We start from the raw sequence: 16547 nt of genomic DNA, 5'->3' as shown, positions 1-16547 counted from the left end.
TTCCGAAAACATTGACCACGTGAGAGCCAACTCCCACTTTTCTTACATGACACACTTAAATCCATGAATCAAGGTACTCAGCTAGATGCAAGTATTCCTTGAAATGCAAAAAAACATTTGGCTCAGTACTATGTTTAGATATATTATCAAAAGCACGATCATATGGGGTAACAAGCAAAATTTGTGGCTAGATTTAGGATTTTTTGGTAGGAAAAACACAGAAAGTTATAGAGAGTTGTAGAAGTAGCTCGTGGTGTGCCTGGAGAAGTGTGTTGTGTATACATAACCTTGCAGAAATCGTTAATATTAAGCTCAGACTTTTTACAGATAATATCGAAGTACTGTCTGAAAGAAGCTGCACAAATATTCCGTCAGATCTTGATAATATTTAAAAGGAGTGCAGAGGCTGGCAACTGGCTTTCTGTATTCAGAAACGTAAAACAGTTCAGTTCACAAAACGAAAAAAACGTAATATTGTACGTCTTTAGTGAGTCACAATTGGAATCTGTCAAGTCATAAAAATAACTGGTTGTAACAGTTTGTAGTTATATGGAATGGAACTGCCACAAGGCTCAGTCGGAAGTAAAGCGTGTGGGAGACTGCCTTCCATTGATAGACTACTGTTATATTGCTACATTCTGAAGATTGTTTCGATACAGCTCTCCAAGCTGCTCTTCCTGTGCAAGCCTCTTTATCTCCGAGTAACTACTGTAACCTACATCCTTCTGAATCTGCTTAGTGTATTCATCTCTTGGTCTCCCTATTCGATTTTACGCCCAACACTTCGCTCGAGCCGGCCGGTGTGGCCGTGCGGTTAATGGCGCTTCAGTCTGGAACCGCGTTACCGCTACGGTCGCAGGTTCGAATCCTGCCTCGGGCATGGATGTGTGTGATGTCCTTAGGTTAGTTAGGTTTAATTAGTTCTAAGTTCTAGGCGACTGATGACCTCAGAAGTTAAGTCGCATAGTGCTCAGAGCCATTTGAACCATTTGAACTTCGCTCCAATCTTAAACTAGTGATCCCTTGATGTCTCAGAATGTGTCCTTATCAACCGCTCCCTGCTTCTAGTCACATTTCGTCATAAATTTCTTCTCTCCCCAGTTCTGTTCAGTACCTCCTTATTAGTTACGTGATCTTCCCGTCTAATCTTCTGTAGCACCACATGTCAAAAGCTTCTATTTTCTTCTTGTCTAAACTGTTTACCGTACATGTTTCACTTCCATACACTACACTCCACACAAATATTTTGAGGAAAAACTTCCTCACACCTAACTCTGTATTCGATGTTAATAAATTTCTCTTTTCAGAAACACTTTTCTCGCAACTGCCAATCTACATTTTATATCCGCTCTACTTCGACCATCATTTGTTATTATTCTGCCCAAATAAGAAAACTCATCTACTATTTTTAGTGTCTCGTTTCATAGTCTAATTCCCACAGCGTCACCTGATCTAATTCGGCTATTTCCAACATCCTTGTTTTGCTTTTGTTGATGTTTATCTTATATCTTCCTTTTAAGACACTGTCCTTTCTATCCACCTGCTGTTCCAAGCTCTTTGCTGTCTGCGACAAAATTACAATATCGTCAGCAAACCTCGAAGTTTTTATTTCTGCTTCCTCATAATTTAATTTCACACTTCAAATTTTCCTTTGGTTTCCTTTACTGCTTGCTCAGTGAACCGATTGAATAACATCGAGGATAGGCTAAGACCCTTTCTTCTCAACCGCTGCTTCCCTGTCACACCCCTTGACTCTAATTGCTGTCTGGTTTCTGTGCAAGTTGTAAATAGCCTTTCGCTCCCTGAATTTGAGCCGTTCTACCTCCATAATTTCAACGAGAATATTCCAGTCAACATTGTCAAAAGTTTTCTCTAAATCTAAGATGCTACAAATGTCGGTTTGCCTTTCCTTGACCTATCTCCTAAGATAAGTCCTAGGGTCAGTACTGCCTCGCATGTTCCTACGTTTCTACGAAATCCAAACTGTTCTTCCCCGACGGTGGCTTCTACAGGTTTTTACATTCTTCTGCAAAGAATTTGTGTTGGTATTTTGCAACTATGACTTATTAAACTGATAGTTCTGTAACATTCACACACGCCAGCACCTGCTTTCTTTGGAATACGAGGGAAGTGAAATGAGTCTGCAAAGGAGACTGAAGCCAAACAGTAGTACAACTCAGCCTAGACTATCCTCAGTTGTGTTGTCGAAGTACCTAACAGGGCTAACAAAGGATACTGAACGGAAACAAAAAAGGCAGCACGAATGGTCGAGGTTTGTTCGATCTACCAGAGAGTGTCCCGAAGATACTGAAAGATCTGAGATATCGGACGCTTCAAGGTAGACACAACCTGTTCAGAAAGCTTTATAACCAACTTTATGTGTTGAATCTAGAAATATACTACAACCTTCTACGTATCGCTCCACTGGGATCACGAAGACAAGATCAGGTTAACTACAGTATGCGCAGAGGTGTTTCAGCAATCATCCTTCACGAACTCCATGGAAGAGTGGAAGGGGAAAAGCCCTGATAGATGTTATAATGGAACGTACACTGTGCCATGTACTTAACAGTAGTTTGCAGAGTACATATGTAGATGCAGATTTTCGAAACGCAATCTCTGAGTATTACTCTATAAAGCTAGACACTTTAGCAGAAAACGGGGCACTGCTCACAAATTAGACGTCCAGAATTCATCAGAATTTGGCCCTCGCTTCGCTCAAGAAAGGTGGGGCAATTTCCAGCTATAACTCACTTCATGGGGAGGCGGACTCAAATCCTTGATCGCCCATCCTTACTTAAACGTCCGCAAATCAGTTCAAGAGAATGCTGAGATCGTTCCTTTCAAAACTTCATAACTGAATTTTTTCCTCGTCTGCACTCACTCAACTATGGAAAGCGCTGAGAGGATGAACGTCGATACAAATAGAGTTTTTGTAACGTGTCGGTAACAACAAGTACTAGAACTTGTGCTAGGTTAAATGTGAGTCCTCACTGCTTGAAATTGTCATTTAATGCCCCAAAGTGGCATCAGAAGACTCACCTTCCCTTTCTATGAAATATGAGAAGATCAGGGCAAGATCGACCACCCTCTGATAAATACTGCTGTTCCCTCTTGCTCGCTATAAGCAATCGTAGTAACAATGAGAATGAAGCTCAACTGCAGCAAACTTTGCAGCCAACGATAATAGGCAGTATATCAGTAAAACAGACGCTAGTTATCATTTTCAAGACATTCTCTTGTAATGTATCAATGAACCATGTTGCGCCTGAGCGTGAATTTATTAGTCTGTGACATCCAGTGCCAAGACAATGTATTTAGATTGCAGCTGTGATAGGGTGTTTGTTAATCTAAGATGTATGTGACAATGTGTACGCACACTTCATCTCTGTATATATTGCAGCTCTTACTTTTCTCTAGGGTATTATCTCTGGTCATCGCTAAGAAGTGTTAACACATTAAACGCGTTGCCAGCCCTATTGGACCGACAGTGGACTCTTCATTTGGGCCCTGTCATTCGCCACCATTTACGAGAAGAAATTTCATGTCTTTCATATTAGCAAAGTCTCTTTTTTTAATAGTTGTTGATGAATTTTCAAAAATTACAAAACTGGTTTAAAACAAAATAAACAATTAAAACCTGTAGCTTCTGGTATATCACCATATTTAAAGTTCTGTTTCTTAACCGTTCGGAGAAACAATCTTCTGTTTGTATGCTCCCATTCGCCAAAATGTCGTTTCGATATCTCGAGTGATTTAGAAGATACGAGGAATGTTATTAATGTTTCATTACCGCGTTCTTACCACTGAAAGTGAACACGCTACTTAAAATCAATTTTCTGGAGAATGGAGACAGACAAATTCAATATCATAGCTAAATTTAATTTGCAGCAACATATGGTGTAATAAGCACTAAACGCAAAATCAAAGCAACCCCTATTTTTCATTGCAACTTTTTCAAATTTGTTATTTATATAGGAAATATTACAATAACTATTATCGTTATCGAAATGATGGGCATTTCACCATGAAGCTGAACATGTAAAACTGTAAGTAACAAAGAAATCAAGTTTTTTGCCTAACAATTTCTGTAAAATCGTTTGAGAAAGATTGTAGGGCTTGCGCCTCAAAATCTGTCAGCCCATCCAAGCACAGCCCGCTCTGGATGACGTCACACAGACCGCGCCACGGCCTTCTTTTTAGGTGGTGGTGCGTCACTCCTCTGGATCTGAAAGTGCACTTTTCGTTTTGGCGACATCAGTAAATTCGAAAACTGTAGCCGCATCCATTATCACAGCATAATTTAAACATTTTGATGAAATATTTTTGGCTCTTTTGTTTCAAATATTGCCGTAATATAATTCTTTCCAGGATACTCGCCGATAGGAAGTATTTCGGCAAGATCATAATTTTTTTAAAAAGTTTAGTCCATTTCGTAGACGATGAATTGCTCATTTGAGAGACGATCTAAAGCATCAACTTCTGTACTGTCTGCGAAATGCAGCATTTCTCAACATAATTTTGAAACTATCTCTACTCATTACCTTCCGTGGGAATGTTTGAACTAGCAATGGATCCTGGGATCATTATAATTATGTGGAGGGAAGTTTCATCCACCCCATCCACAAAATCAATCCAAATAACTACTGAATTTCATCCTCGTTTCTTGGCACCCATTCATTCAAACGTTTGGAAATTATTGTCATGTGTGTAGCATTAATAGTTGTTTGATGATTGAGCAAATATTTCATATATGATAAAAAGCCTGTAAAAATCGTCGACTTCGTTACACTCTTGCACATTTTCATCTGTCCTTTTGCACCATGGGCACTCGCAAAATGCACAGTATTCTCGAGGATCAAACCATGTATTTTGATCACTTAATGAACCATCAGACGAATTCTCACTTTCGGTTGATAGCAGTCGCATGACATGGCGCTGTTTTCTTGGTACAAATAAACGCCCTCGAAAAATCACAGTCTTTTCCTGGCAACAAACTTGGTACTGTGAGCAACAAAGCATTTTCAAATTAATCGTTGTGATGCTAGTCGCTTCTTACATAACTGTGGCCCTCTCCAACTAGTCGTCCCTTGGAAGTTGTTTCCATACCATACCACGCCCGTTTATGCAACTCAAAAACTTCTACGTGATGACCTGCGGTTTTTTTTTTTTTACTTACACAGCTCGTCGACAGTTGTGAAGCGTATTTTTGCACGGCAACGCCTGTGTGCGAGGTGGCAAATGCTAGGTGGGTGGCAGTCGTGCCATAATGCGCCCGATTATACTCTCATTAGACCAGCACAGTGAGATGACAAAAGTCGATGGATACCTCCTAATATCGTGCTGAGCCTCTGTTTGATCGGCATAGTACAGCAACTCGAGGCGGCATGGACTCGACAAGCCGTTGCAAGTCACCTGCCGAAATGCTGAACTGCGCTGCGTCTATAGCCGTCCATACTTGCGAAAGTGTTGCCAGTGCAGGATTCTGTGCACGAATGACCTCTCCATTATGTTTCATAAATGTTCAATGGGATTCGTGTCGGCCGAGCTGGGTAGCCAAATCATTCGTTCGAATTGTCCAGAGTGTTCTTCAAGCCAGTCACGAACAACCATGGCCTGGTGACACGGCGCATCGTCACCCACAGAAACTCCACCGTTGTTTGCTGCAAGCAGGCCGTGGTGGCCGTGCGGTTCTAGGCGCTTCAGTCGGGAATCGCGTGACTGCTACGGTCGCAGGTTCGAATCCTGCCTCGGGCGTGGACGTGTGTGATGTGCTTAGGTAAGTTAGGTTTAAGTAGTTCTAAGCTCTAGGGGCTGATGACCTCAGATGTTAAGTCCCATAGTGCTCAGAGCCATTTGAGCCATTTTTGTTTGCTGCAAATGATCTTGAAGAACATAAACATTTTCGGTCAATCATCGGTTCAACTGGCCCAGAGGACTCACTCCATTCCACGTAAACACAGCCAATACCGTTATGGAGCCACCACCAGCTTGCACAATGCCATGACAACTTGTGTCCACGGCTTCGTGGGGTCTGCACCACGCTCGAAACCTACCATCAGTTCTTACCAACAGAATTCTGGACTCATCTGACCAGGTCTCGGTTTTTCAGGGTCCAAGGGGCCCTATTCTGTATCGTTCATACCGATCGGTGTAGTAGGTTAGTCACTGTAGTGACGTCATTTTCGGTTCTTTATCCATATATACTATGCAGTAAGCTTCTGAGACCTGTTAACCGAACAGTCCTCCCACCGACTTTACGACAGTTGTACCGAGAGGTTTTGGATTTCGGTGTGGCCCTGTCGATCGTTGAGCTATGGTTTATGTACACCTATAATTTGTTATTTTAAGCATATTTAGTGGTTTTAGCTTTGGATTTAGTGATTGTGTTACTAAAGAATCACCAGAGGACGCATCTGGTTGGAAAGTGAGTTCATAATACACTATTTGTCTTTCTTAGAAATATGGTTAGGTTAGGTTGTTACTGTGAATGACTACATCAAAAAAAAGTTTTCGGTCAATAGTCTCTCAAAATATATGTTATTTTTATGCAAATAAGAGTTTAAAGATCATTAAATATCAAGACATCGCCTCTGCTTACGTATATTACATGAGTGTGAACTGAGGTAACTAGTGACTTTGTATATTTTTTCCCACAAATAGTCAGCCTACGTTCCGAAATAGTACAAGAATTGAGCGCTGTGTTACTGTTGCTTGGCGTGGCCATGTGGTTAGCGTGCGATAATGCGATACGAGAAGACACAGGTTCACGAACGAATGGGGGTAGAAGTTGTTTCTTTTCTCTCTCTCTTCATATATGCGACACGTTCTGAGACATTGTTATTCGTGTAAGTAAAAATTTTTCTGCAATACTCGTTATTACTTACATGTAAGAGCGCACTTCATCAGTAATGATTTCGTGATTTCTGTGTGTCTAAAAAACGAAATATGAAATTGCTATGAGTGAAACAACCGAAAGTGACCTTCATATTTTCTCTTGTCAGAAATAATTCACCATTTTTTCCTAATATGTAGCGATTTCCGAGTATACGGTTAGACAGGAATCTAAGAGCACAACTTAAATTACTGGGAATCTAACTAGCAGCAGTCGTCTTCATAATCTTGCTTGTCACAAGTATTTATCTGCGATCGAATCCTCAAACACAGTAGACAGAGATGAAAGATTTCCGCCGTAATATTTTTAGACTCTAGCACCATATACGAAATATTTTCATTCATTAGATGCATGTTATAAACTTCGAGGAACTGCAGGAGCTCTCGAAAATGCGCTTTTTCAATTTTGTTTTTAAGTCCCAAATCTTTGACGTATCATATAGGGAAGTGGGGTACTTAATCAAAAAAAAAAATGGTTCAAATGGCTCTGAGCACTATGGGACTCAACATCTTAGGTCATAAGTCCCCTAGAACTTAGGACTACTTAAACCTAACTAACCTAAGGACATCACATACACCCATGCCCGAGGCAGGATTCGAACCTGCGACCGTAGCAGTCCCGCGGTTCCGGACTGCAGCGCCAGAACCGCTAGACCACTGCGGCCGGCGGTACTTAATCATTTGGATCTCTAGGAGCGAGTTATAACTATATTCTGTTTATGGTTCAAATGGCTCTGAGCACCATGGGACTTAACTGCTGTGGTCATCAGTCCCATAGAACTACTTAAACCTAACTAACCTAAGGACATCACACACATCCATGCCCGAGGCAGGATTCGAACCTACGACCGTAGCGGTCGCGCGGTTCCAGACTGTAGCGCCTAGAACCGCTCGGCCACTACGGCCGACCATATTCTGTTTCTCTTCTTATTCTTTGATACTCCCAGGATCAATTTTTCGGGTGTTTTTATAGATGTATTAGCACGATGTGGTACTACACATTATTCCGAACTCATTATCCGAAACGTAAAATCCAAAACACGATGTCAGTGTGAATGAGAATGAGATGACATAATGCGGCATTTATGACAATCTGCAGAATACAGTCAAATACGCTATCGTTACTATGCATGCTTGAGAACATGCGGTCAGGGAAACTGTAAAAATTTCTATGCATTTCAGCTGAGAATCATGGAAATGGATATACTGCGCCTGATACTGTTAAAGAGGAGGCAAGAGCGATGAAGGCCGGCACGTCTGCTCGATGGAACGCGACGTCATGCGTTATGGCAACGTAAACGCAATTTTCGGTACTTCGAAGAATAACGCTCCTGCGTCGCCTGCTAGCCGCTTTGCGTTCGTGGCGCTGAGCGCGCTGCAGTGCGCATGCGCGGATCTGCCGCCGCTTGCTTTTGATTCGCTCGCCCGACGCGAACCGACAACAGCGTTTCGGTTCTCTAGACCCGAACGGTATCGCTTCCGAAATGCATGCTAAATAATGCAGAGGCTCTAATTCGAGTACTAGACCGTTCGGTGCTCTTGAGTACCGAAACAATCGCCACAATGGCGGAAAGATAAAGAACAGGCACCCAGGGGAGGCGCTGCAGGAATATGTCGTGGTGTTAACAAAGCCAGTCGCTTCGATCATCTGCCGCCATACCACATTAACGCCAGATTTCGCCGCACTGTCCTAACGGTTACGTTCGTCGTACGTCTCACACTGATTTCTGTGGTAATTTCGCTCAGTCTTGCTTGTCTGTTAGGACTGACAACTCTATGAAAACGCTGTTGCTCTCGGTTGTTAAGTGAAGACCGTCGGCCACTCCGTGGACCGCGGTGAGAAGTACTGCCTGAAAATTAATACTCACGGCACATTCTTGCAACTGTGAATATTGGAATATTGAATTCGCTAACGATTTCCTAAATGAAATGACCCATGCGTCTAACTCCAGCAATGATATGGCGTTGAAAGTTTGTTATGAGGGTTGTCCAGAAAGTAATGCACCGCGTCTTTTTTTCTCATACGAAAACAATGCTACGAATGCGAAATGTTACGTATGTGTTATCTGAATTCTCGTGAGTGAGCGCGCCAAGTTTCCGTCACCTCCAACAGATAGCTCAGCTGCAGAACACTTCCAATACGTCGTTTGTAGGTGGTGTAAGTTACAAGCAACGTGCCGTTATTGAATTTATCACTACAGAGAAAGAAACTGTGGGGAACATCAGAAACGCTTGTGCCAAGTCTATGGGGCATCTGCTGTCGACAGCAGAACAATTAGTCACTGGGCACGGAGGGTGAGGACTTCAGCAGGTGGTTCGGCAGAGCTCCACGATTTGCAGCGGTCGAAGAGACCATCTATGGCTGTCATACCTGACATGTTGCAGCGAGCTGACGTCATTCGCGAGGACAGATGCATTACAACTCGGCAGTTGGAGCTGCATCTGTCAGTCAGCAAAGGAAGTTTCCACAGTGAAGCACTGGCTCCGGAACAAAGACAAGGGTTGGTACCTACAGGGCCTACACGCCCTTGTTTCGCACTGGAGGAAGGCCATAGAACGGGACGGAGATTACGTGGAAAAATAGGATGTGTAGATAAAACACCATTCTTTCGTGTGTGTATTTCTCATTATGTCCAATAAGGAACTGTTGAAGAAAGGAAATGCGTTGCATCACTTTCTGGGCAAACCTCGTAGTTCCTGCCGTGTGGCCATAATCACTTCGGAAACCTTTTCACATGAATCACCTGAATATACCAATCCATTGCCCTTTATATACTGTGTACGCGCTGATTCTACTGCTATCTGTATATGCGCAAATCGCTATCCCATTAACTTTGATTCCCAGCAGGGTCAAGGATTTACATAAGTTTACAGCTTGAACATTTAGCTATTTTTCGACATAATCAACATTTCTGTCGATGCATTTTTGTAGACGCTGCGGCAGTTTTTGTATGCCCATGTCATACCAGCTCGCCGCCATGCTGTTCAGAAAGTTATGAACCTCTTCTTTCACATCGTCGTCGGAGCTGAATCGTTTCCCGGCCAAATGTTCTTTTAACCTAGGGAAAAGGTGATAGTCAAGTCAGGACTATAGGGTGGGTGGGTGATTATGTTCCACTGAAACTGTTGCAGGAGAGCAACGGTTTGCCGAGCGATGTGTGGGCGAGCGATGTCATGGAGAATGTGTACGCCCTTGCTCAACATTCCTCTTCTCCGGTTCTGAATTGCCCGTTAGAGTTTTTTCAGTGTCTCACAGTACCTGTCAGCGTTAATTGTGGTCCCAGTGGTCATAAAGTCGACCAACAATACCATTTTCTGTTCCCAAGAAACGGTTGTCATGACTTTACCGGCAGACTGTGTGTGTTTGAATTTCTGCGGCTGTGGCGAAGAAGGATGCCGCCACGGACGTGATTGTTGCTTGGTCTCAGATGTAAAGTGGTATGCCCGTGACAGTTGAGTCCAGAAAGTTGTCCTGTTCGGCTGCAAGGCAATGAAGAAATGCGCGGGAAGCATCAACTCGTTGCCGCACGTGGTCCTCAGTCAGCATGCATGGCACCCATCTTCCGCACACCTTCCGGTAGTTCATTGTTTCCGTAAAAATTCTGTGAGCGGTGCTTCGGGAAACCTCAGGAACCAACGTGCAGGGTGATCCGCCGATATTCACGCATGCTTTACTCAACCTTCAACACTGTCTCCTCAGAAATGGACGTTTTCCCGCTCCTTTGTTCGTCGTGAATTTCGGTCCGACCAGATGCAAACTCTCTACACCACTTACGGACATTTTTGACATCCATGCACGACTCACCATACGATTCCGTCAATTGGCGATGGATTTCAATCGACGCAGTGCCCTTTGCGTTCAAAAACCGAATAACTGCGCGCAATTCGAACTTGGCGGTAACATCCAACGGCTGCTAAGCCAAGACTGAGCACCTCAGCGCGGCGTGCGCATGTTTACACACAGCACGTGAAGCACTCTTCATAACAGAGTTTATGTACTTATAAGGAAATAGGAGACCTTACTTTTGGGATTACCGTAGTAGTACGCAGTTGTATGGAACGTTGGTACTGTTCCAGATAGTCCAATTCATCTCTTAAGTTCATGGCTTGCAGAAAATAAAGTAACACTAAATCACAGAAAGACCCAGTTTTTCCAGTTTCTACCACACAATTAAAAAAAATTCGACGTTTGAATTTCACAGAATGGGCGTATGATTCGTGAAACTGAACAGTTCAAATTTGTAGTTGTTCTGATAGATAATAAACTGTAGTGGAACGCCAACGTTCAGAATCTTGTTCGAAGATTTAATACTGCTATATTTACTACTCGAACGGTATCTGAAGTAAGTGATAGTTTGACACGAAAAGTATAATTTGGGGTAACTCTTCCCATACTCAAAAGATACTTTTGTCTCAGAAACGACCGATTCGGGCAATAAGTGGTGTAAGTTCGCGAACCTATTGTCAACCCCTATTCACGAGTCTGGGTACTCTGACATAACCCACGTGCTTTCAAATCGAAACTGAAGAGTTTCCTCATGGGTCACTCCTATTCTATGCAGGAGTTATTTGGAAAATTAAGCTCATTCCTGTGTTATATTGTTGATTGCGTTTGCATAAATTTATGGCTTGTCTTGTTTTGGGTTCATAAATATTTTATTTTATCTGTTATTACTTTTATGTTGTAATATCATGTACTGACACGTTCCATGGCCTTGGAGATTTGCTCCTCAATTTGATCCTACGGAACTACGTGTAAAATTAAATAAATAAAAAAACTTCATTTAACATAAATGTTACTTACAGCATTTAGTAACTCTCTAGACAGCCAATAAATATGATTTTTTCCTTGTAAATACCGAAACGAAGTAGCGTATATTATCAAAAACGAAGCTTTTCGATAGTTCATTTTAGGTTTCCAACAAATAAATCATTTTTGGCAAAACTAGACCTCACGCTGATCAGTTTGATACTACAATTGTCCATTTCCCGCTTCTTTCTGGCTATGAGATTTCGGACAAAAACGCATTGTGCAATTTATAGGGAGTATTATTTTCGCTCCACTCAAACTTTCCCTCTTCTAGTGGGAAAGTAACAATATTAAAGGCACAAGAGGAAAGCATGATCGGCTTTGATATTAGAAAAACGGACTGGAATTGTTTAATTGCCTACACTGTTGGCTTTCCAATACAATCGCCTCTGGTACATGTAGACTTGCGTGGGTACCTGCTAACTGAGCTCTGTAGAACACAGGACATTTACGTCACGAAGAAAATGATGAACAGTCAGGCTACTACCCCATGGAACCCAGAACTCACCAGGTGGAGACGAAGAGTAAGATCAAGAAAAAGAACATTAGGGGAACCGGAGTGCATTACAAGTCTCAGTGAGTACAGACTAGTTTAGATGAACTACAAAACATTGCTTCAGGAAACCAAAAGAATATACTGGGAGACGTTTCTTCGAAGGCAATTGCAATTTGAAGGGTGGAAAAGGGATTGTAAGTCGTTAACTGTTGAGAAACCTTCTGCCATGTCCACAGTTCTTAGAGAGGATGGCTCAACGACAGTTGGATGAAGACAGTCAGGAGAACACTTGCTAACCATGCTGATGATAACACGAACACAGATACTGAAATACATGTAGAATTTAGAAGCGAACTCGATAACAAATTATCTCAGAAAGAAGTTGCTATCCCAATGTCCAAGGTCAAAATTGGAAAGGCATCCGATTCGGGTGGCGGCTGCCCTGAGGCAGTGTGGGTAACAGTAGTTTGGGTGATAGGTCTACTGATGGTGCCTTATTTGTCGGTATTATTAAGCGAGGCGCTGCGTATACGTAGTGCAGCGGGGCGGGGTCGATTGTCTGTGTTGTTGTTAACGATGTCCTTCAGTCCACCTACCTCGGTAGGAGTCTCGCTGATGTCCCTTCAGTCTGTGGTAGCAGATACGTGCTAGGCAGTGTAAAGCAGCGTTGATGAAACCACTACCTAATACCTACTACACAGAGGCCGCATAACTCTAGTTGAAAGTCAGTTCCTGAAAGTTCATGATTAAAAAATCAGGCGATCGGGATATTCAGTCTACTTGCAGAGAAGCAGTTAAAATTAGATTAAATTTGTTTTTTATTTATATTAAAACTTATGAAATGACTATCAAGTCCGTATTTAAGATGGTGAAACGTTACCATTGAAAGTTCACTGCCCGTATAACAAATATTCACTCGAAAAGCAGCCAGAATTTTAGCAAGTCCGACCCGACTAATTTTCAGGTTCTACCAGTCACAGATCCACAACTATTCGCGAGCTAAACATTCGGTCGTAAAAAGTGCTCGCCAAAATATTCCGTAAAGAGCACGAAACCCGCCACCGGAGTTGTTAATACGACCAGAAAGTTCACACGCTCATATCTCTCAAACTATTTAACTTAGAAACAGCAAACGTTCATTAAAATGTTCGTAACTCCAGTCGCTTCAGTGTGATACGTTTGAACCAAAATTAGCTCACTGTTTCCTCATCTTAAAGAGTATTTTTAAGGAGCGATCTAACATTATGTTATCCCTAGGCTGGCTAGCAAGCGACTCTCTCGAGGTACTTTCCTCTCTGCACACTCCTCTATTCGCGCAGGAACTGCTTGAGTCTGATTAGCTGTTGATCTAAACGACCAATCAGAACCTTCCTTTCTGAACATTCTCGCTGTAAATCTTGCCTTATCCAATCACTAATTGGGTAGTAATTAATGTCAGCAAAACTTCAATTTCTTGTATTATGTTTAATCAAAATGAGCGAAAGTGCGAAATATTCTTCAAATTAATAAATAAACTTATTCTGCCTCTAACTTCCATTCTTGCTGATATTATACAAAAGCATGCTCACACAGCCATACGTCACCTGAAACGTGGTTACAACGTACCTTTCCCACGTTTCGTTTGTACAAAGTTTTACGTAAAATGAAGTATTAAATTTTAACGTAAGTCCCACACACACTCACTCATTCATTCTCAAGCACTCACACAATAAAATATAATCAAATAATAATTGCGACCGATTTTTGTATTACGTAATGCAAAGGGCTAAAGTTTTAAAAAGAAAATTCTAATTAATTGATTTTTACGCACTGACAACTTTGTAATGGCTTCAAATTACAATTAAAGTCAATCTGTTATTGTTCCTAACTTGATTTTAAAAAACAAGCGTAGGCTTTAGGATTTTTACGTAATTCTCTTTATCTCTGGAACTATAATAAATAAAAATAAAACTATGAAATTTTGACAGTATCATTCCATTAATAACAAAAGGCTGTGTACCGAATTAGAACAAAATCGGATAATAACTAATATGGATTATTTAGATTCGTAGAGGGTATGAATCTTCTTATCGACTGAATGTTACGCGATGCAGTTCTCACGGCAGGTAGTGTCAGCTGTGCTGTGAGGAGACCGAATAGAAACATAGCCATCCTGCAGCCACCGTACTAGATGGCTGCGTACCTTACGGCAACGGAAGTTATCTTGAAATAACTTGCTGGGTTGCAGTAGGATCCCAGCAGTTTGGAAAACAGCCAGGGCAAAAGTGATGAAAACGGGAAGTGTAAAGGCCCATCAACATCGGATGACTATTGACCTGTCTGCTTGCTAACCCTTCGTTTTTCGCGCGATAAATCCTGACACGGTTACTCTCGCGCATGACAGGTGTCTTCCACAACATAAACGATATATCTGGACACTTTGAACGGAGTATGTGAATGATTTTAGAAGTGTTATATTTACATGTAAATGGAATGCATTTAATACACAAATACAGTAACGTACACACTAGGTGATGGATATTTTGGCAATAGCTCCAGTTCCGCTAGAGAGCAGCAAACTTGTCATTCTCTCTGACAACACAATAAGCCTCAGCCATCTCAAGTGCAACCTAAATCGGTTTTCACTCATGCATAAGTAGCATGATACAAGTCCACTGCCATTTGGGTTATCCATAACTTTGATAAAACTCCATCTAGAACGTCACGGAGATTCAAACAGATATTTCATCCGTATGAAAGCGGTGATCTCTACAACATCTGTTTTTTTTAGTATCCCTTTCCCTAGAAAGTTACCACAAACTTCACTGATATAAATATTAGTCATGTTGCAATAATGGGTATTATATTTTCATCCAAGAATAACTTCCTAATATACAATTCTGTCGTTTTTATAAGAGTTTAATTTTTGGATCCAGCTAAATGATTAATAATATAACTAAGTCTTGTCCTAACATTGGTTGGATGTTTACTTTATGGAAAGTAAATTAAGCTATTCCTTTGTTTCCTAAAACAAATATGTCCTCTTGAACTACTTATTCCTGTGATTAAAATTCATCATTTTCTGACACCTCTTGTACTGTTCCTGAATCACGACCGCTTTCATACAGACAACCCTCGGAGTCAACAGTATTACTGTCAGGCTCTTCATCACTAATCTCATGCAATCGTTTCAGCCATACATCAGGGTCTGGGATAAACTGTCCTAGCCTTTGACACTTATTCTACAAACTAAAAGTACAGAGTATTTTTACTTTTCGGAGGTAAACATTCTAGGTAAACAGCAAATTAACTGTAATTAATTTCGATACGCCTGAAACTGTGCGCATGGAAGTTGGATTGAATCTGCGAAAGCAATAACGTAACATGCACTTAATTTGTTTCAGATTGTAGCAGTAGTGTTCATGACGATGACCAGTGCCCTCCAGGCTGTTAGAATATTTCATAAACCATACAAGTTGCGTAACTGAAAGCCAATGATGGCTGAAACTAGCGGATGGAGTGTTAACAGAAAAGTACTGAAAATGACGGGAACACAGTCCAGCCCCCTCAGACAAAACAGAGCGGGAAAATCATCTGGACGACGAATGTTATCTGCGCGAGCAACGGAGGGTTAAACGTCTTGGCTATTTCCAGGAGCGTCGGCTTTTCGAAAGGATGCAGGCTGGAGCTCTTGAGTCTGAAGCAGTACCAACATTGGTTTTAGAAAAGGAGGTCTGTAGATGACGCTTCTAATAGAGTTATTCATAGTGCAGAAAATACTACTCCGAAACATTCGATACTGCACTCATGATTGACGTCGTAGGCACATTCGATCGTCTTTGATGACCTGCGATTTTCCTATGTCTGCAAGATCTCGGCGTCCCCAAATGTCTGTAGAAGAGGTTTGTCCATTACTGTAGTGCCATTACTGTAGTGGACGTAGTGTCCAATTGGTTGCGGGGCAGAACAAGACTGCCCACAAGGCTCCATAAGTGGTCAGTTGTTCTGGGATCCTAGAATTATCTTCTGCTACAGCTGTTGAACGGGGATATACTGTTCAAGATGTTCTTTCATGCGCCACATCCTAGTAGTTGTGTCGACGGTCTCCAGAGGCTGTAGGAAAAGACGAATGGTGGTCTTGTTCCGATGCACCTGTGGTACACAGATAACAAAGTAGCTATAGCCGTCGATAAGGAAATGTAAATACTTCTGGAAGGAAGACTATTTCTTGCTTGAAATCCTTCCCTGAAGCTTGACGAAATTGATACAAAACGTAGTACCATTTGCAGCTATGAAGGCAGTCTTCTAGATGAGAAAACGAACTTCCTAGAAAATGTAAAATCCATTAGACAGCCTTTAAAATTATTC

Source organism: Schistocerca serialis, chromosome 9 (genome assembly GCF_023864345.2).
Source record: "Schistocerca serialis cubense isolate TAMUIC-IGC-003099 chromosome 9, iqSchSeri2.2, whole genome shotgun sequence".
NCBI classification, from domain to species: Eukaryota; Metazoa; Arthropoda; class Insecta; order Orthoptera; family Acrididae; genus Schistocerca; species Schistocerca serialis.
Note: the sequence above shows the minus strand (reverse complement) of the source record.